We start from the raw sequence: 20,890 nt of genomic DNA on the forward strand, positions 1-20,890 counted from the left end.
GTTAAAATTTCTGTATAGTTGTAATACAACAAGGTTTGAATCACCAAAACAGTTTTTGGAGGCTGAAAACAGCCAAATAAAATATATGGCTTAGGGCTTTCTCTCTTCTGTGGGTTTTGGGTGACTTTTGAGCTTTGAAAGGGAGACACTCCCTCTTACAGGAGGATTAACAAGGCAGCACACACTGTTGCTCCTGACAGTCTGAAAGCCATGACCGAAGCTTGAGTCTACACGTGTTTTGACACCTTCCAGCATGAAAAGCCCCTTGTAAAAAGCAGTGCTATGATTACCCAGATGAGGAGCCAGCTGTGGACATGTGCCAGCTATAAATGCCATTTCACCCTCTTGCATTTCATTGCAGCTCCTTGCAGTACACTGTTGGCCTCAGCAATGCTCCTCTTTGCCTGGGTCCAGGCAGGAACATGGGCACATTGAACTTGAGTTTAATTCTTATTCTGCATTAAACACTTCAATGGGCAGAAGCACAGCTGGATTTCTTGTGCATTTCTCCAAGTGCTCCTGCCGGGATTCGTGACCAACTCATGGGTCCCCTGACCACTGAACACAGAGACGTGCAGTCACCAGTTGATGGGGCCAAGTGTCACCTCAGACCACAGCCAAGGTGTTTTGTCCAGTTGTTGGTCCTAGAAGGCAGAACAAAGGTCAGCCCCTTCCTGTACCACCTTGGTGCAAAGCCCTTCCAGCAGGAACTGCTGCAGCACAAGCACTCCTGTGCCCAGAGGCAGGACAGCACTCCCCATCCCACCTAGCACCAAGGATGCTGGGCACAGGAGCTGCTGAGGACAGAGCCCCTGATCCTGGGGTAGAGGAGGGACATCAGCTCCCTTGTCACCCTCTGCTCTGGCCAGGGCAGCAGGGAGAGCAGAAACATCTTTGGTGATGCTGAAAGCAAATGCTGCTCTCCTGGATGCTGAGTGGCATGCCTGGGTTGTGGCTCAATTTTATAGCATCTGACAGAAATTTAATAGCAGATGATGGTGTGAAATGTCCTGTGAGACCAGAGCAAGACCTCTGTGAAAGAGGTTCTATGAAAACTATTTATTTCCTACTTGGAAATAAAATACATGCTCTTAGGAGCATAGCTCAGTGGGGAATGGCACTGCCATGCAGCACGACAACCGCCCATCATTCTGAGTAACATAGCAAAGCAAGTTTGCCACTGAATAGCTTCTTTTAATATCAAACTCTCTTTTTATGTGCCCTACCACATAAAACTGCTGGAACAACCTTGTCTCTGTTTCTGTTTATTTTCTAAAAAAAAAAAAAAGCAGAGGTCAAAAAATGACATTGCTCCATATGGGTGTTTTTTCCTCCTCTGGCTACAGCTAAAAGCAGCAAAAGCTGTTTATTTTCCTTCCTCTGAAGGAAAGGTCCTCAGCTCAGTGGCAAAACACTCTGATTTCTGGCAGTTGCATCAGAGGTGGAGGAGGTGCCCTGGTACAGGGTGTAAGCCACAGCCTGGGGCAATCAGGGCACAGCCCTGGCAGAACTGCCCCTGCTGATTGGGTTCACTTCACAGCACCACTGGGGTACAAAGCAGAGGAGGCTCTGCTCTCCTCATCAAGACCCAATGCTTTTGTTTTGGTAAACAGAGAGAGGCAGGAAGAGAGAGGCAGATGAGAGTAAGAGGAAGGGGGAAATGCACCCATCCCTGGAGGGTCATCCTCACGGTATCCTCAGCTCTGGTGAGAACACATCTGAAGACTCACTGGCAAGGCTCCCTGTCTCCCAAATGTGCTGCTGTGAATGTCTCAGGTAGCCTAAATTTAGACATGGTTTAGGATTATTGCTATTACTAAATAATTAATTGTTACTTGTGCAGGATACAAGCTTGCCACTGGAGTAATTATTAGCTAGTTGTGTAATTATTAAGCTGGTAAAATGAATAGCAACTTTAATACTGCTATGGACTTTGTCCATTTTTTGAACTTCTGATCACTCAGATTCCTGGGAGTGCTTCTACAAGGAAAGATGAGGCAGCAGGTCCTCAAAACCCCATGGAGATACTGTGAGGAGAAGCATGGTGGGGACTGAGCTGCTGGCATCTCCAGAGAGGTCTGAGGAGCTGGAGATGCTCAGAAGGAGCTCAGCACAGCACATGCCATGTCATTTCTCATCTCTCACCCACGGTAATTCCAAAGGCCTGGAAGATCAGGGTCTATTTTTTGGCTGGAACGTCCCCCACTGAGGTCCTGACATTACTGAAGGTCTTGCAATTCTTTACAAGATTAGCATTGCCAACACTGCTCCTTGATTTTATTGCTGGAACTGCCCCAACTGCCCCCCAGCTGGACTGGGGAAAGGCTCATTGCTCTGCTCCAGGATGTGTCAGGGAGGCATAGAGCAGGTTTTTGGGTGAGAAAACTTGGTTGTCCTGATCACTGACATATTACTGACCCCCTCCAGTAGCCTGGAAGTAACTTCAGAACCTTGTGGGTTCATAGCTCTCATGACATTTTATTTCCCAAAGGAATCTTAGCACTAAACAATACCCTACACTGCAACAGGAGAGGAGAGGATGGATACAGGGCAGGAGGCTCTTTGTGTGCCTGCCTGTCCTGGGAGGGTCACATGCAATCCCAAACTGTCCCAACCAGACAGCCCCTCTTCTCCAGGATGTGCCTCAGTTTACCCTGCTCACTGCTGGTGGCAGAGCTCCCCCAGGCCTCAGGCACAGCATGCATCTGAGGAGGCCTCCATCAGAGTCAGGATGTGACAATAAATGCAGTAACGTGTCCCTTACCCTTGCCTTGAGTTCCCAAGGCAGAGGTGACAGCACAGATCAGGGTACTGGGGTGATTCTGCTCAACCCCTGTGCCTGGCAGGTGGTCAGCAGCCAGCCTGGCAGAGGGCACTTGGGAAGAGGCTTTTGTGCTCCCAGCCACTGGAAACAATCAGTGGGAAAACTTAACTCCCGGGACTGAAAACTGAGGGAGGAAAAGAGAACCTTGTTCTGGCAGGGGAGCTGTGAGTCAGTGCTGGGGCTGGGCTGAGGAGGCACCGTGCAAAGGAACAGACACAGCAGTGGAAGGGACCCCTGCTGAGGGCCACTGCCACATTCTTGTGGAGTCTCAAGACATTGCAGGACCCACTCCAAAAGTTCTTTGTTATTTGTAGGGATAAAAATAGTCTTGAAGTCTGAACTGCACCACAAAAGCAGGGAGTAGCCACACACCACTGATACACTGAACTTAAAACTTTGGACCCTTCCAAACAAGACAAGGTAGGTGACAAATTTCCACTAATTTAAACTGAATATTGATGGTGTCAGATTTCCTCCTCTGAAGTCAGGTCTCTCCTTTCCAGCTGTGGCTTGTTAGTAATAATATTGCACATAACTATACACAAAAGCTGGAAAACACTTGCCCTGGTGAAGTTAGAACAAATAAATGAATCCCACAGATATTTTTTCTCTATCACTACAAAGTCTCCCAAAATTTCTTCACTGCTCTGAAGGCTGTTTTGAACAGCCTGCTGCCATTCCCCATTTCTTCTCTTGAGTCAGCACCCTGTCTTCTATCTGCTCTTCTCCCAAGTCCTCTACATTAGCCTCAAAATCACAAGGCTTGGGATTTTTTATATGAAAAGAGCAATGCTTGTACAGTTGTTTCCATCAGCTGATAGAAGAAAGGACACTGAGATCGTAGTGCAGCATAGAAAGCATCAAAAAAGGAGATGCTGGCTCAGCCTTGCAAGAGTCATTTAAAAAGTGACAGCTTAAAAAATTCTCAGAGGAAAATAAGAAGCTTGAATATTGTGCTGAGGGATGTGTTTAGTGGTGGCCCTGGCAGTGCTGGGTTAGTGCCTGGACTTGATGATCCTAAAGGTCTTTTCAAGCCCAAACCATTCCGTGACTCTCCATTGGAAATGGAGGAAAATCCAACACTGGTTCTGCAAGGTCAAAGCTGTCTGTTGTCTTTTGGCATCTCTAGTTTGAGCAAATCCTGCCAGTGCTCCCCAGGAGATGTGGTCCATGTGAGAGGGAGCTGAGGGGGTCCAGTTGCCCTGCTCTCTCCCTCCTGGAAACCTTCCTCGCTTCCTCACCTATCACACCTCTCCAAACCCTGATTTCTCACCCCCCTTCCAGTATCTGGAAGCTGAAGACATAAACCTGAGTCATCTCTTTGGAATGAATGCCTTGGAGAAGCTTTTCTGAAGGAGTAGGGAAGAGCTCAAGCCCACAGCTCCCTAACTCCTGCTCACCCTCCATGTTGTAAGTAATCACTATTTGCAGCAGTTCTGTGGGTGCTTTATGCTATGAATGCTGCTGTAACCTGCCACTCGCTTTTCTCTCTCCTCTTTCTGCTTCCTGGAGCTCCTGTTCAGTCACCAGGCTCAGATTCCAGCCCTCCTTGCCCGGAGTGGGTGCTTGGCAGGCAGGGCTCACTGCGTGCAGAAAGGTGGCAGAATCAGACCAGAAATAAATTACTGCAACTCCTGACTGTTTCCATGGCTTTCAGGAAAGGAACAAAACGTTTCCTCGGCTGTGTGGGTGAATTGGTAGAGCCTTTGCTGCAGGCTGTTGTCCCACAGCTGAACAGGGGGCACTTTGGGGTTCCTGGTGGGATGGGGAAGCCCTGGTCCTGCTGTCACCCCCATGGCAGCGTCCCCTCTGCCCCTTGAATGGGGCTCACAGGGGATAACCTATCATGTTGTAGGCAGCATCCCTGCCAGGTGTGCTGGTGGCCATACTCCTTCAGGTGTTGGCCATGTTTCCCCAGCAAGCTGCAGCCCATCACCTCATCACCCAGGGCTGATTTCTAGGAGCCCCACAGCTCCCCTGGCTCCTCACACCACCCCAACAGACAGACAGACAGACAGACAGACAGAGCCCTGGGTCCAGCTCTCAGCTAAAGGTGAGCCCATGGACACAAAGCGGTGGATTCTGTTTGGTTTTGTTTTTCATGTCTGTTCCTCAATACCTGAGTTCTTCTCCTGCCCTGCAAGAGGACAGGGAGTGATGGGCCTGCCTTAGAAAGCTTCAGAGGATGGCTACTAAGGCAGGTTCCTCTGTCTCTTGTTGCCATGAGATGTGCTGAAAGGCAGTCTGAGGAAACCCCCCTGGCACAGAGCCAGGCTCTGGGCAGTCTGAGTCCAGGTACAGGTGAGTAACAGAAATGCAAGCAGTGGTTGCCTTCCTCTGCATCTCCACAAACAAGTTTCAGGTGTGTTCTTGGGGGCCTCTTGATGGGATTGGTTGCTTGTTCTTCCTGCTGAGATCTGACTCCTGCCCTGCAGCACATTTTAGGGCTGAAATTGACTTGTTAATTTTGCTTCAGTTGTGGTACTTTTTTGAAAGGAAAAAAATACTTCAGTCTTGTCTCAGAATGTTTGTACTGGAAGATTTTTTTTTCAGTCTGTGTTCTGCTCTCTGCATCTTTGGATACTGTCTCAGAACTTGTTCAACACTGTGATCAAATATGATTTTGCCTTTATTTAGTTTGCTGGAGCTGACTGGGCAGCAGTGTTCCCAAAGCAAGGTTCTTGGCAACATGCAGTGTGATGTTTTCAGTCTAGGAAACACATGTAATGTGTTAATGCTGGGTGTAAACAGGGTGTGCATGTGAATAAATGTCAGCTCAATGTTCTTTGTGGCCTGAGGTTTTTGGATGGGCTGCATCACCTTGTTCTTTCAGGTGGTAACAGCTGTCTCTCTGTCCATTGGAACACCCTGGTCTCTACCTGCACTGACAAACCCACCAGTGTCTCTCTGACTTCTCTGCTCAGGAGGTTCCTGCTCCCTGTAGAGCTCCATCATGGTTGTTTGGCTCCTGGTAGGAGCTGCTTGCCCAAAGACCCCAGCCTTGTGCTGCTGTGCTGTAAACCCCAGTCCTGACCTTGGTGTTTTGCCCCATGCCAGGAAAGATGGATTTCACCTGGAGGAGTTAAAGGTCTAAAGCACTATTCCAAATAAGCCTCTGTGTTGGCTGACCTGAGCTGAGACATCTCTAGGGTGGCATGAAGCCTCGGAGGAATAAATAGAAATAATGCTGTGAGCAGGCACTCAGCTGCCAGCCATCAGCATTCTGCTGCCACCTCAAGATGGGATCAGAGCCTCTGGGCACCATCTGCCTGAAAGGGCAGGACCTTCCCTCCCTGAGCCCTCCTGGACTAGGGCTGGGTCCTTCCCTATGCACATCTGGAGCATTAGGCACTAGTTCCTCAGTGTCAGACAGTGGTTTCCCCTCCCTCACCCTTGAAAAGGTGCAGGGTGTGTGTGTATGTGTGTCTGTATATAAACACACATGAGTCTCATGTGAAATGTAATTCTGAGATACTGGGAGGGGCAGAGCTTTTCTATCTGCACAGAAACCAGCAGAATTAGGCCACAAATACATTTGGTCTGAGATCTTAGGAGACTGGATCACATCTTGGCAGCTGTTGCAGTCACCACCCTTCCATGATGCCCTGCGAGTCAGAATAAATATTCACTGAACTGATGCTTCTGGGATGCTTTTTTGTGCTCAGACTCAGAGGCTCTTCCCTGGTATAACCAAAATTACCTCTCCCTCCCCAGCTACAATAATTACATTCCCTTGGTTTCTGAGAGATGAAATCCAGGCCATCTGCAAGGAACTTCTTCTGGTTAGCTCCATCTCCTGTCATGCCCTGTGTAATTGATGTTCTTCCTCTGTAAATCACAGCTTGTGGAGAACAACAGAGGCACAGACTTGTGGCCAGACTGAGAGGCTGATCTGAGTGGCAGAAGAGTTAAATGCTGGTGAGACAGCAGCAGCCAGCAGAGAGAAGCATCGATCAGATGAAACCTGAGGGGGGGGTGGCAGTCAGCAAGATGCTGTCAGATGAGGGGCCCAGTGCTCACCCTACCCAGGCTCTGAGCCTCTCACCTTTTGGGACAGGACCTTACCCACTCCTTTTTCCCCATCGAGGTAAAACTTTGACAGGTTCAGGTCTAGTTTTTTTCTAACATTTTATTTTGGTCTTGTAAGCTGTACAAGCTACTTCCCACCCCATCACCTGATGTGACTTTCTCATGATGGCACCAACTTCCCTATGTGTGGGAACCTTGTCTCTTGTTTCTTTCTCCCTCTCTCCCCTTTTCTGTTGATGTTGAACTGGTCATCCCAGGGATAAGACTTTCAGGGGGAGGAGGGTGAAATTTTCATTTGCAGTGATTAATGGGCAGTGCAGTTGGAGCTAATAAGTGAGATGAGTCTTTAAAAAAAAACATTCATCAAAGGGACGCTGGTTGCTAATTCATGAGGGAGAGTCACTGCCCTCCTGCTGTAGGCTGATAATCCAGAACTGACTCATTGACTAAAACTGTTTAAACCATCATGTTCCTGAAGTGTTACATTTCAGGCCAAGGCTTAAGGGACCAGGAGCATAGCTGGTAGACACCCTTAGACATGTGTCACCATCCATCATGAGGAAATGCTGCAGCAGCAACCTCAGAAATCTCCAGCCATCCAAGGTGCCTCTCTGGTTCCTCCTAATCACCCCAGTTTCCTCAGCTTTCCCATGACATCCACGTGCTCTGGAAAGAGGCAGCATGCTTAGGAGGGTGGCCACTGGGACACAGAAAAAGAGATTCTTCCCACCAGTGTCCCCACTGTGCCACCAGCTGTGTCCCCAGGGCTGCTGTGGCACTGTCAGCAGCTGGGAGTGAGTGGCATAGGGGATGGCTGTTCAAACATGAACAAATCCTATTAAAGCAGTCAGAGAACCATCAGAAAAGCCTTTTTTCTTGGAGTCTTACTCAGTTTTCTACAAATACATAGCATTTGAAAGTGACACCAGAACTACTATGAATTATATGTTTGGGTTCCTTGATAGCCTGGGAAATGGAAGCCTTCTGTGACCCAGTTCTGCTGCTGTTAATGCTATTTTAACTTCCACCTCTTCATGTGGAAAAAGCATTTCATGTCTTAAATACTTCCCTTGCCCTGGTCATGCATGAGCCCTAAACAGTGAAGCAGTCTCACTGACTGTGCTCAACCTTCAGCAATCAAGTAATGAATGTGACTTATGGTAGAGGGTTTGTTTGGTGGCCAAGTCACACCTCAGTCTACAAGAAAACTCTTTTAATGGACGCATTTCTTAGAAAACTAAAGACCTACCTAAAGATCAGGAAAAATACATTCAAGAAATTAAACAGAATGAGAGAAGCAGAAAAGGAAAGTTGAGTATCCTGGTTGTGCAGCAAGAATTTTCCTCTCTAGTCTGAGCACATATCTGAGGCATTAGTAACAGGAAAGTGCCTCCCCCCTAAATTGCTGCCCACACTCTGCTGATTTTTGGCTGTGTTTGAGGAGTGCAGCATCTCGTGTGTGCCACAGAACCTCTGCACAAACAGTATTGCACTTCAGTGCCTGAGCATGTCCTTCAAGCCTATCTTTGCTGACACCTCCGCCAGCTGAGGTGCAATCCAGGCTCCTGCCAGCAGTGAGAGGAGTTCCCAGCAGATGCCCCCGGGCAGGGGTACGAGCGCTGCCGGCGCCAGCGGCTCCGCTGTCGGATGGGTCAGCGGCAAAAATAAAACCAGGGGAAGAGGCCCTTCTTTCTGGGAACCTGGAGATACCATCTCTGTGTGTCGGAGCCCTGGCTGTGCCAGGGGACAAGGTTATCAAGTTGCCCTGACGTGTGCTGGCCCCGGCCAAGCCCGTGCTGGGGGCAGAGCCGTGTGGGCAGCGAGTGCAGCCCAGGAGGTGTTCAAAGAGGCTGGAAACCACATGTGCAGAAAGCTTGGAGGTGTGTTGCTGCTGGAGAGAAGGCAAAATTTCCTTGGTTTTCTGGTATTTGAGCAACCCCGGTGTTTATTAAAAGGTTATGTAAAGCAGAAGAGAAAATGTCAGCACAGTGTGAGGTAGGTGGTTGTGCTGGCTACCCAGAAAGGGTGCCTGGCAGTCGGGATGATTCAGAGATAGACCTCTGAGCTCTTACTCCCATGTTAGTGCTGATCCTCTCCCTTTGCCATCAGTGAAATCTATTTCCTCACTCTCTTGTTTCCATAAAATGAGGTTAATGATAGCAATCTCTCTGCTTCACAGGAGGGCTGGGTTTGAATTAACATTTGACAAATAATGAGACATAGAAGACATGACATTAATGTGGAATAAAATTCGTGCAGAGGAAATGCAGTTTTAAAACTGTTGGGATCTCAGGAGTGAAATCACTGGGTCTAGACTGAAGCATACAAATGAATGTCAAAAAGATTTGGGAGTTGATATGATCTGGAGTGGGGTGCCACTGGCTGATGCAGCCAGACCATGGGCACAGTGCAGGAAAGTGTTAATTCTGTCACTGGAAATGGAAAGCAGACCACAAGGTAACAGCAAGGAGCCTCATAGCAGGGGTTTTGTCTTCCTTTTTTGCACTGGCAAGTTAACATTAAGCCTCAGGATTTAAGATAAACATTCCTAGCAGCAGTGATCTCATGGAACAGGGTTGTCCCCTGCTTTTTGCCCTCCAGCTAGCATGGAAAGCCTGGCCCAGCATTTATCCCCATCCCAGCACTGGAGTAAGGAAGATACAGAGGAATTCACTCTTAGAGTCTGTGTTCTTCAATAATTCCAAAGTAGTTCCTGAATTAGTCTATTACTAATAACTATTTTCACCATAATTGGGAGGACAGGAGGTTCAGGCACAGTGCATGAGACATACAAAAGAAAACTATTAAAATGGAGCCAAAAATATCACCATACTAGAGCCATGAGTCAGATCCTGACCTTTCAAATACGCACCAGAGAGGCTGAGCTCATGTGGATGTGATCTGGTGGTCCAGGTGGGAGAACAGGGCAGCTCAGCATGGCCAGCTTTTGACAGAGGGGGGGCTGGGGACATCCCAGAGGGTCACAGGCACTGAAGGGGCACAAAGGGCTGGGGACAGCAGGATTGGGGACCTTTGGACAGGTCTGTGTGCCCTGCTGTCCTCTCGAAGGAGAGGATTGCTCCATGCTATTAAGCTTTTACAAAGCAGCCCCCCTGCCCAGCTCCTTGCATCCCCTGGACAATGTGGTCATGAGCAACAACCAGCTCCTCCCTCTCCTTGGTTAGCATGTAGAAAAAAAACACTGTGAGCTTGTGCCCTGGAAAGGGACTGGGTGAACTTGCTTTGATGAATGCAGGGACCCTTCCCTGAAGCCGTGAGACCCTGCAGAGGTTTGTCCATGGCTTCCCTGATGCTTCCCAGGGAGCAGCTGGCTGGGCAGGCAGTGCCTGCAGAACCACGCAGGCAGCTGCCAGCAGGAAGGAATTCTTTGTCTGCATTCATGCTCTGTTCATAAAAATAAGTCTTTAAGGTCAGGGGCAGAGGAGTTGTGTCACATCCTGCTCTTCATGCCTCCACAGCAGCTCCTTGCTTTCCAAACATGCAGAGCAGCAATGTTCTCTGCAATAAACTAACTCTGCTTGCTGTCCCAGCCAGCCCTGCTGCAGGGGCAGGAGTGCAGGGGCAGCAGTGTCACAGCTGGTAGTGGTGACCATTTTCTTTGCTTCAGTAGATGAAAAGAATAGTCAGGAATTTGTCTCAATATTTGGCTCCCAAGCCCAGACTCAGTCATCTCCCCTTGGGTCTGTGGGTGTTGGACTGTGGATGTTTTATGGGATCATGGGCACAAAATTCTTCCTCCCAAGAACAAGTTACTCAGCCAGATAAAACAAGCAAAAGATTGTGAATTAGTTGTGCTGATTCATAAGGAAACAATTTACTTACTATTTTAGCACCAGCCAGGCAGGAAACTGCAGGGCCACTTGCCAGAGGGGCAGATGAAAGAACAGGTACAAACCACCCAGCCTGCCTGGAGATTCCCTCACAGCCTGAAAATCTGAGAGAAGGTTTCTGCTGTCTGATACCCTGTAGAATAAAGAGATTTGTCCTGGTTTTCAGGCCTCAGCACTAGGAGGAGCTAAATAAAACAAGGCTGTCTGGAGTTCAGTGGAGTCTAATGGGCATCACTGGAAATTGGTCCCTGAAGGGCATCACGTCCTGCTGTGCCCTGGGGTTTGAGCAGGAGCTGCTGGGTGGTCCTGACCCTGCTTCCCTTCCTGCTGCCAAAGGGGCAGAGCTCTGTGGGATCGTCCCTTTTGGGCCCCCAAGCACTGGAAGGTGTTGGAAGTGCTGAGCCCACAGCGCCTGGGGTTGGAGTACCCCCCCTGAGCTGGGAGATGCTCCTCAGGGAGCTGGGGGGTGCTCCTGTGGGGTGGGGGCTGGTGGGAGGCCAGCAAGGACTGGCTGTGTCTTTCTGGACCCCTCCAGCCCAATGTCCACATCTCTGAGCTGCTCTGCTCTGCTTTCCACAGGGGTGCAGCCCAAGTTTCAGTCCCCACGTCTTGGAGTGCTTAAGAGTCTCAGGGGTTTAGATTTCACTTTGCAACTGCTCCTTTTGCCTCTGTTAGCTCCACCAGTTGTCCCAGCAAATGCTCTGCAATGTCCAGGAAGGTGTCATTTTTTGATGCTTGAAGATGGTAACTCAGAACTCATGAGAATTCATCCCTTGATGTGTTAGCTCAGGTAGGGAATGAGGCACCCTGAACTCTGGGACCTGCTCTGGAGCCTCTGCCTGTGAGCAACTTGCAAGCAGGGGAGCCTGTTTGGGTCAGGAGGAGAAGATAAAAGATTCTCTAAACAGAGCGAGCAATTTTGTGTTCTCTGAGAATGAAGTAGTCTCTAAATTACTTCCCCATTTAGCAGCTCCAACATACATATTTCCTCTTTATCTTTTCTCATTATTCTTTCCCTGGGCTGCTGTGTGGCCACAGGCAGGCTGATGCTCTGAGTCGTGTCATCTGTTTCCTGTTTTCTCCTGCATCAGGACTGCACTATTTTAAGTGGAGCAGAGCAGAACATCAAGGCTTGGTCAGATGATGGGAGATAACATAGGGCAGCAGAGAGCTGTTGGAAGACAGAGGAATTATTTAGACACCACTAGCAGAGCGAAATGAAGGACATCTGCTTTCTAACTGAGTAATACAGCATTAAAGATACTGGGCTGTGCTTAAAACCAATAATATATTTGTATGTCTGAATTTCTATTCTTGTTTATGCTGATCTCTCTTTAGTAGTGAAACAGTCTGCAAACAGAGGTAAAAATTTCACAGTTTGTTGCAATCCACTGCCTATGGCCCTAAAAAATTCTCAGAAAACATTCTGCTTTCTAGTACCCTTTACAGAAAAAGGATACGTGGTCTGCAATCTCAAAGGCATCCTGATGGACAGCCAGGTTACTAATCTGCAGTTACCTTCACTTTTGATCTTTGAGGTCATGGTCCCCTAGGTCTGTGTGAAATTTTTAATGCTAAGAAAGCATGGAGAGCACGTGCTCTGGTATGGAAAATAAACCCATGGTGATTGGGTTCTGTATCAGAACAAGGAAATTCTGCCTTCCCTCCATGGCCACTGATCTCTACTGGTTTTTTTCACTTGTATGTGCTGTTGATCAGTACAAATGAACTGAATAGAAAAATTGCTCCCCAGGCCCTGCACTTGGCAATGAATTTTCTGCACAAAAAGGAAATGGCTGTGCCTTCAGTTTTAAGTGTTCATGTTCTTAAGCTAACAAAGAGAGGTTCCTGGTATTCCTCCTCTGCAGCCATTCATTTGCCTCTGTGAGAGGTTTGGTTTGGCTTCTGTGCTAGCCCAGTTAATCAGTGAAATAGAAAACACACAACATTAATCTGCAATTAAATCCCAGGCACTGCAGAGTCACAAAAAAAATTGGTTTATCCACCTGATCCCCCAGCCACTTGATCGTGAGTACTTTAATCGAGGGAGAGAGAAGCAGAATGGGACCTTGTCAGCTGAATTGTCCTGACAAAAAAAAAAAAAAAAAAAAAAAAAAAAAAAAAAAAAATGGATAGGACCTGAGCTCCAGATTGGATAAGCCCCAATTACATAAATTAATCCATCACTTGTTGACAGTGGATGCTTTGCAGCCTCACAATTTGGGGGGCTGTGCTGGGGAGAGTGGTCCCCTCTGAGCATCCTCTCCCTGAGCTCTGCTCCCTCTGCCCCTGCCCTGGGTGGCCACTTGGGAAGCCCATGGGGAGCTGAGAGCAGCAGCAGAGCAATGGGGGGGTCAGTGCCTCCTCTCCTTAGGGGATTGCTGAACCTTGAAAAAGCAAGAAAGGGTTTCATAATTTTTGCTCTCATGTCTGGAAAGGGAGGAACCCCACAGGGCTGTGATTCTGAACAGTCCCTTGAGCAAGAAAGCAGAACAGGAAATCAGCATTCCTGAAACCTCTCCTTGTGGCAGAGGTAATCGGGATTCAGCAAGGGCCAGCAGCCCCACATCTGCCTGGCAGGGACTGAGCAGCTGAGCAAAGCTCCCTGACATCTGAGGGGAAGCCCCAGAGTTTCACAAATGTTCTGAAGCTTCATTTGAACCCAGTGGCAAGGAGAACATTTTCTGCCTTGGCAGGGATAGGACGGGACCAGCCCCTGCAGAAATCCCACAGCCTGAAGGGTGATGGCTGGAAGGGAATGTGCTGCTCCCCTGGGGTGGGATCCCACCTGACAGCCTGGGAGGCTTTACTGAAAGGCTTTACTTTAGCTGAAGAAAATCTGCCCAACTTTACTCAGCAGTGAAATGAGTATTGATGGGTCTCAACTTGCACTGTTCAAAGTTTTCCACTGACGAAGTTGTACAAAATATTGAAGACAAAAAAGACAAAGCTTGCACAAAAGAAGATGTTCTGCTCAAGAATTGAAGCTGGGAGCAGCCTTCACAGAGGATGCTGGCTGGCTGTATTCCACAGCCATGTATTAGCTGGGTGGGTTTTTTGTTTATTTCTAGCCTGAATTGTCAAGAATTTTGTACCAGCAAGGGAAGAAATGGAAAACTGCTACCTTGTCCACAGCTATTGGAGAAACCCAAGTCTCCAAGCAGCTCTGGAAATCTTTGTTTTGCTTGTTCCCAGGTCCAGAGATCATGCTCCAGAGCACCTCTTCAGGTCCTTAGATCCGAGATTTTGAGGCCCCAATTTTCTCAAATGCTGCATTTTGGTAATCCACTCGAGCCCCCGTTTGTTTGCTCAGAGGTGTAGAGGTGTGAGTGGTGCTGCATGCCCAAACCCGCTGCTCTTCTCCAGCCCTCCAGGAAAGTCCCAGCACTGCGTGGCAGACACGAGGCTTTGCACAGCACTGAAAAAATGCTCCTTTTCATTTCAGATCAGTGAAGTCATCATGCCTCTTCTGCTGCAGTGTTTGCCCCAAAGAGCTTCTCTGAGCCTACAGCCCTGCTGTGGCTGTCCGTGTGTCCTGGCAGGCAGAGGACGTGTTCCAGGACAGGCAGCGTGTTGGGGGCAGGAGCAGGGTGGGCTGCCCTGTGCCCAGGATCCCTAGCTGAAAACCCAGGATTTTCCTGAGGACCTGACCTGGCTGTATGTGGGCATCCTCCCTGTCCCTGCTGCCTTCTTCCAGCAAGATGTGCTCTCTACAGTGAGGGTGTTTGGCCTTTTCCTCCAGTCAGTCCCATTTCTCCACATGTGTATGATCCCGTGTTGCTTGGAAGGGAAGTTGGATGCAAATGAAACAGGGTGACCCCTGGAGTCCATTTTGGAAGGACTGCCACATTGGCTGTTTTCTGTTTCCTTGGTGGTAAGGCAAGTTTAGCTTGTAAATTAAAAAGCTTGATAATCAGCACTTTTATATTTGAGCTCTTTAGGCCTCCTGGAAAGCACCATTTGGTGCGTGCTCTTCAGATTTCACTATTATAATTCCATAACATCTTTTGACTGAATTAGTTGAAAACTAAATAGTAAATGCTTCAGAGTAAGTGTCCTTCCAAACCCCCTCCTCTCCTGGCTGCTTTTTCCTTCTGTACCATGTTTGCAAACACCAAGGGATGTAGAGTTCGAATTGCTCCAGTCACCTGCTCTTCTTTGGCAAGAGCTGCACAAAGGGAGAGAGTTTTTAAGTGAATGTATAATTTACCACTACTTTTTGAGTTTTATCTTCCTTCCTTGGGTGTGTGAGTCACCCCTGCAAACCTGTCATGCCATTAAATTAACCTGGAAGAAGCAGAGCTGAGGAGACATGGGGGGATGCTGGTACTGAAAAGCCAGGGAAATGTACAGCCAGCTCTGAGGAGCTACCTGAGTTTTCCTCGCCTTGTCAAGTGCATCCAGATCTCAGGCTTTGCCTCCTTGGCCGTGGTGGGTGGGGTGCAAGTGAGAGGTCCCTGTCCCCATCCCAAGTGGCAGTGTTTGGGCTGCAAAGCTCGGGCTGAGGGGCAGCAGTGCCCTTGGAGACAGGCTGGGATGCAAGGCTGTGAAAAGTCACCAGGGCTGGGACCTTTCAGCAAAGGCACCAAGGCTCCTGGTGAACCCAGTGAAGTCTGGTTTTAAATGTAGTTTTGGCAGGGTCTCAGCTGGACATGGAGTGTCCTTGTTCACTGTTTCTGTCCCTTCACAGGCAGGCTGGAGCAGCGTGCACTGGCTGGGGCACTCATGAGTATGCTGCAGAGGTGGAGAAATAAGTCTGCACAGTAACACTCGTGTCTGCGTCCCACACACAGGAGATGACTTACCCTTTCCCCTCTCTGCCAAGTCACTTCTATTAGCAACAAGCTGTCTGCAAAGGAAAACATGGTTTGTTTGTTTTTCTGGCCTGTGCTCCTACAGAGTGGGAAGAACTAAAGAACCTCAAAAAAGAGACAGCATACATCAAGGGGTGTCAAAGGCCTGGGGGCTCCTGGAGCCAAGAGTCTGCCACAGCAAAGGAAGATGCCTTCTTCAGAGAGTGTGGGAGGGGCTGGTTCCCCACTCATAAAGGGCAGAGGACTGGTGACCCACTGCAGGGTATAGATAGGGGCAGGCTGCCTGCCAGAGTTATCTGCTGCTTTCTTATGACACAATGGAAATTGGGTGGCCAACTGCCAGAGGGAACAGAACCTGCTATCAGCAGCATTTTGTATGATTTCCAGGAGAAAAAAAGGAAAAATTACAAACTAAAAAACTCAAAGATCTAGACCACGTCAGAGTCACTAGACAATACCCATCAGCTGAGGAAGAGGGTAGACTTACAATGTCATATTGTCTTCCTTTGTTCTGTCATCCAAGTCTTTCAGCTGAAAATTCAAGGACTATCCAATCTGTTTTAAAGCCCTTCTTCTCCAAGCACTCTGAAGTTCTGTTATTACTAGCTATTATGTACTTGCCATTTGTATTTAGAATAATAAAGTCTAAATTGTAACTGTCCACAGAAAATCAAATGCAATTGCTATTGCATTGTTGCTCTTGCTATATTTCTCCTATGAAGCCCATTTTGTAACACCCATACCCCTCCACCCACTTGCTTGTGATTAATATAAGTGGTATTTGAAAAATATGCTAATGGTAGACTTTAATCTGAAATAATGTGATTGAAAGCACTGTTCCCATTTAGATGGGAAGCTAATGCTAGACCATGTTCTGACATTGAGGAAATTGTGCCTGAACATTACTGCAAGATCATTTTGCACTTCCTAGTTCCTGCCACCTGAATTTTATATTGACTTAAGACAGCAAATGAATTTAAAGTGTGGTTGTAGGTGGAAATGTCATTTGCAGGAGTCTGGCCTGTTTGCCCCAGGTCAGGACAACCTCCCTGCTGTCTGCCTCCAGCTCAATAGAGGTTTGTGGTGGGCACCCCAGAAGCAGATCTCGGGTGAGACAGTGGGCAGAAGGGAAGAATCTGGAGAAGAAAATCTTGCTAAAAGTTCAACAGTCATTAATTAAACCCCAGGCTGTGTTGCTGCTTTAGAGAAACTCGAGCTGGCATGTGCCTCAGGGGAGAGAAAGGGTGAGTGACCTCCACTCAGGGCATGCAGGTATAAGCACTGGTAATAATTATTTCAGGGACTCAGCTCCACCTTTTGTGCCTTAAAATCTGATGGTGATAAGGAGCAGACAGCAATACTGGGGAGCAGAAGTCAGAGTTCTTGCAGCTGTAAGCCACAATGCCTCTGGCACCTCTGTATCCCTGGTGTTACTGATTCATCTGTCTGGAGGGCATCTAGTCCTCCAGGAGACATAAAGACCTTCAGACTTTTGAAGTAAGACACAAGAAGGAAACATCCTGGCTGTCTTTATTATCTTCAGCCTGCAAAATCTCTACAGACACAAGCAGGTATCTTGACTTTCACCCAAGAAAAAAAGGCAGAAAACTCTAAGCAATTTCATTCCACAACACAGCCATTCCTGCTCCTGAAATGTTTTCCAATAGGTCAAAAAGCAGGCAGGCATCAACAGGACATGGACATGGACAACAAAGGGCTGGCAGCTCCACTGGGGCAGGGGGTGGGGAGCAAAGGCAAGAGTGTGCAGTGTCAGCACACTCAGTGAAGACTCAATTTGTAGAGCTGCTATAAATTCCTATAAACTAGCTTGATTTCAAGCAAAGCTTTTGGCTCCTTTGGGAGCATGGCTGACAATGACTTTATTCTCTGCTTGGGTTTCAGGATGCAAAGTATCAGAGGTGTCGAGTTCCTTGAGACACTGGGGCACACCCATGAATGCTGCCTGCAGCAGCAGATGGATCAGGCATGGCACTGGAACCCCAGGATGGGGGTCCCCTGGGCCACCTCAACCACTGTCTCCCAGTGTCTCCCAGGAGCCAGGCTGGAGGCTGTGTGCTGGCTGAGCAAGCTTGGAGGGACAAGGTTAGTGGAGTGGAGAAGGTGTCTGGCTCCAGGTTCCCTCTGCACTGAGCAGAGAGGCAGTGACTGAGCCAGGGCAAGGGGAGAAGCCAGGTGGGGCAGAAGGCATACAGCTCCTTCTCCATCCTCAGTCCAGACACCAAGTGAACTGGGAGGCTGGAGTGGGCTACAGTGGGACCAGCTGCTGAGGGAGGAGTCTCGGGCCCCAGTCAGGAGGGCTAATAAGGATTGTTGTTGCAACAAGAAAGACTAGATGCAACAATTGTAATGAATCAAGTGAGTTCTTCAACAAGTGAGTGCTGGAGTGCTTCAGGAGGTTCTAGCATGTACGTGTAATTAAATAATTTGCACCTGCAGAAAGTTAAGATACCTGGGATTTTGCTGGAAATTTGATTAGACTAAGCTCTCATAGCTTTCCTTTTTTAGTGTACTTGCAGTTATAAAGCAAATAATAATTTGTGCCAGGCAAGAAAAATATGAGAGGATAATGAAATGACTCTTCAGATGCATGGGAATCTCACAGACATGATTAGAATGACTTCAGGGGGAAAGAAAAAAAAGATCATCTTGTTGTAATGATAATAAATGTGCAGCACGTCCTTTCCACTTTCCCCTCAGGCGAGAAACTTCATATAGTAGATACATTACTTTATTCTGCTGAAAGCAACTGGAGTTTTTGCTACAGCCTTGAGCTGGAGCAGCTTTGAGACCCTGGGTAGTAATAAATACAAAATTCTGAGCAAAGAATTGGTTCCCTGGAAATGTGCCCATCAAATAGATATCTTTTCTCCTGCAGAAGGAATCTAGGCTCTCTTATTTTCCTCTTTACCAGGAAGATGTTCACTAGTTTCTCTAAAAGCCTCTGATGAAGTGCAAGCTGGGCTTCTCAGTCTGCTTTGAGGCAGAGACCCAAAGGAAAAAAAAAATTAAAATAAAATCTTGACATTATCATGATTGTTTACTTGCCTTGACAGAGGTTCCAAATGTGGCTGGAGACCAGGGTGCACACTAGAGCCAGGAAAAGTGATCCTGTCAAGACCCAGTAAGGATCCAGGAGTGCAAGGACTGATCACTCCAGCCCTGGCTCTGGGAAGGAAATTCAATGTTCATTTCTATGCTGCATCTCTGCCCACACAGATGTTCTGTACTAGAAAAGGCATCACAGGAGCCAGGGTCCCAGTTCCTCCAGTCCTGCACCCACAGTGTCAGGACTGGTTCTGTCTTCCTGGCTGCAGGTGCCATACAGCTCTGTCTGAGGACCTGATCCTGAACCCAACACAAGATCTCCACTGAGTTCACTGACCCAGGCTTTTCAGCAGCATCCTTGCAGCAAGGCAGCTCTGGCACCAACTTTCTGTACCAGCTGGTCTGGGAATTAATGTCGGGACAAGATCAGACTTTGATCCTCAGCACCAGTTTGTCCCTGTTCTGGCAACCCACGTGGAAGAAAAAAACCAACCGTATATTATTCTAGCTCTTGTTAAAGACTTTTGAGACTAGCAAAATGTCTTAGAAGAATAAAGGAATCTTGAGCTTTTTTCACAAGAATTTACGAACAGCTCATCTTCAAAGGGACCAGTATCATTTTCACCACATGGATCAAGCGTTCTATCTGCTGCCTCTTATGCTTCCAAAGTGAAAGAATAACTTCAAACTTGAAGGTAGCTCTTTACTGTGATCGAGCCTGTGTTGCTGGGGGGCACCGCGGTTGCGGAGCGGGGCCCTGCGGGCAGGGAAAGGGCGGTGGGGGCGGGGGGCACGGCCGGGTTGTTGTGAATGGAGCTGAGACCCTCCCCGCGCTTTATGAATGGAGCCGGGACCCGCCTCGCGCCCCTCCCCGCACGTGCGGAGGGCGGAGCTGGGCCGGGCCGTGGTATCGGCGGAGCCGGTTCGGGATGGGCCGGTGCCCGGGGGGTAAGTGCTGGGTTCGCCTCTTTGGGCTGGGCCGGGGGGGGCGTGGGACCTACGTGAGTCTGTGCGTGAACTGTGTGTAACCCGTGTGTAACCCGTGTGTAACCCCTGTGTCTAACCCCTGTGTGTCTTGTGTGCAACCCGTGTGTGCCCTGTGTGTAACCCCTGTGTGAAACCCATGTTTCGGAGAGGCGTGTCGGGGCGGGTCACTGCCCGGTGCCGGTGTGTGTCCCAGGACACGGTCCCGGTTTCCGCACCGGGACAAGCGGCCGCAGGCAGAGCCCCATGAGAGGAGTGGGAGAAGCGCTGCGGTGGGCGCTGCTCCCCCGGTCCTTCGGGTGATGCCGAAGGATGAAAGGCGGGAGGGAGAATCTCTGGTGGCGTGAGACCGCAGTGCTGCAGCTCAGTGGGTTAAACTCCGTTTAAACACACCTTTTCTGAGGAGAGCCGGGGGAGTTCCCTCCGCTTCACCCGTGGTCCGGTCCAAGGCAGCTGCCACCTCTGAGAGCTGCAACGGTTGCAGAAAGTAACATTTTACTGGATGCAAAACCTGTTAGAAAATCAGATTAGAGCTCCATCATCTTAAATCCTTCTGTTTCTCTTGAGCTTTTGCTCCTAGAACCTTCCTTGGGAAGAGCAAAGTTCAGCCATGGGTCAGGTCAGGAGGCTGATCCTGCTGAAAACACTGTTTATTCCATTTTCAGGTGGGTCAGGTCTTTGTTCTGCTCATACAGGGCTCTAAACACAGGCACAAGAGGAACAGTTCTGTACAGTAAGGGACAAGGGGTGTCCATTCATCGTCCTCATTTAAGGCCCTTGTCACTGTGAGCTACTCAAGAGTTCAGGTCCTACAGATGGCCCTTGAGAAACTGTCTTCTCAATCACATGGGCTCTAGAGGACCCCTCTTTGGCTTTTGAAAATTGAATGATCTGTCCAAGGCTGCTTCTTGCTGTACAGCAGTGTGAAGCATTGAGGCTGCATGTGTGATTCGACCCATGCATCACAACAGTTCCGTGACACTTGGCCTCATCTCATGGCAGCAGAGACAAGTTCCCACATGAGAACTGGCTGTGAGTTCTGGCAGGGAAGGCAGGAGATGGATGGTTTCACCTGTCATAGCACAGCATCCTCTCTCAAGCTCACCGATGGCATTTCAGTGTAGCATGAACACCACAGCTGTGTTTATTCAGATCAAAGTGGTTCAGTTGGAGCTGCCTAAAATCACATTTCTTTGTTGCATAAGTGCTGCATTACCCCCACAGCTCAGTGCAGCTCCCTCCCCCTGCCCACGGAGCTGCCCTGTGCCATGAGGAACAACATGAGAATGAAGAGGTGTGGAGTCCCTCCTTCCACCCCACTG

The sequence above is a fragment of the Calypte anna genome, chromosome 4, assembly GCF_003957555.1.
Source record: "Calypte anna isolate BGI_N300 chromosome 4, bCalAnn1_v1.p, whole genome shotgun sequence".
Taxonomy (NCBI): domain Eukaryota; kingdom Metazoa; phylum Chordata; class Aves; order Apodiformes; family Trochilidae; genus Calypte; species Calypte anna.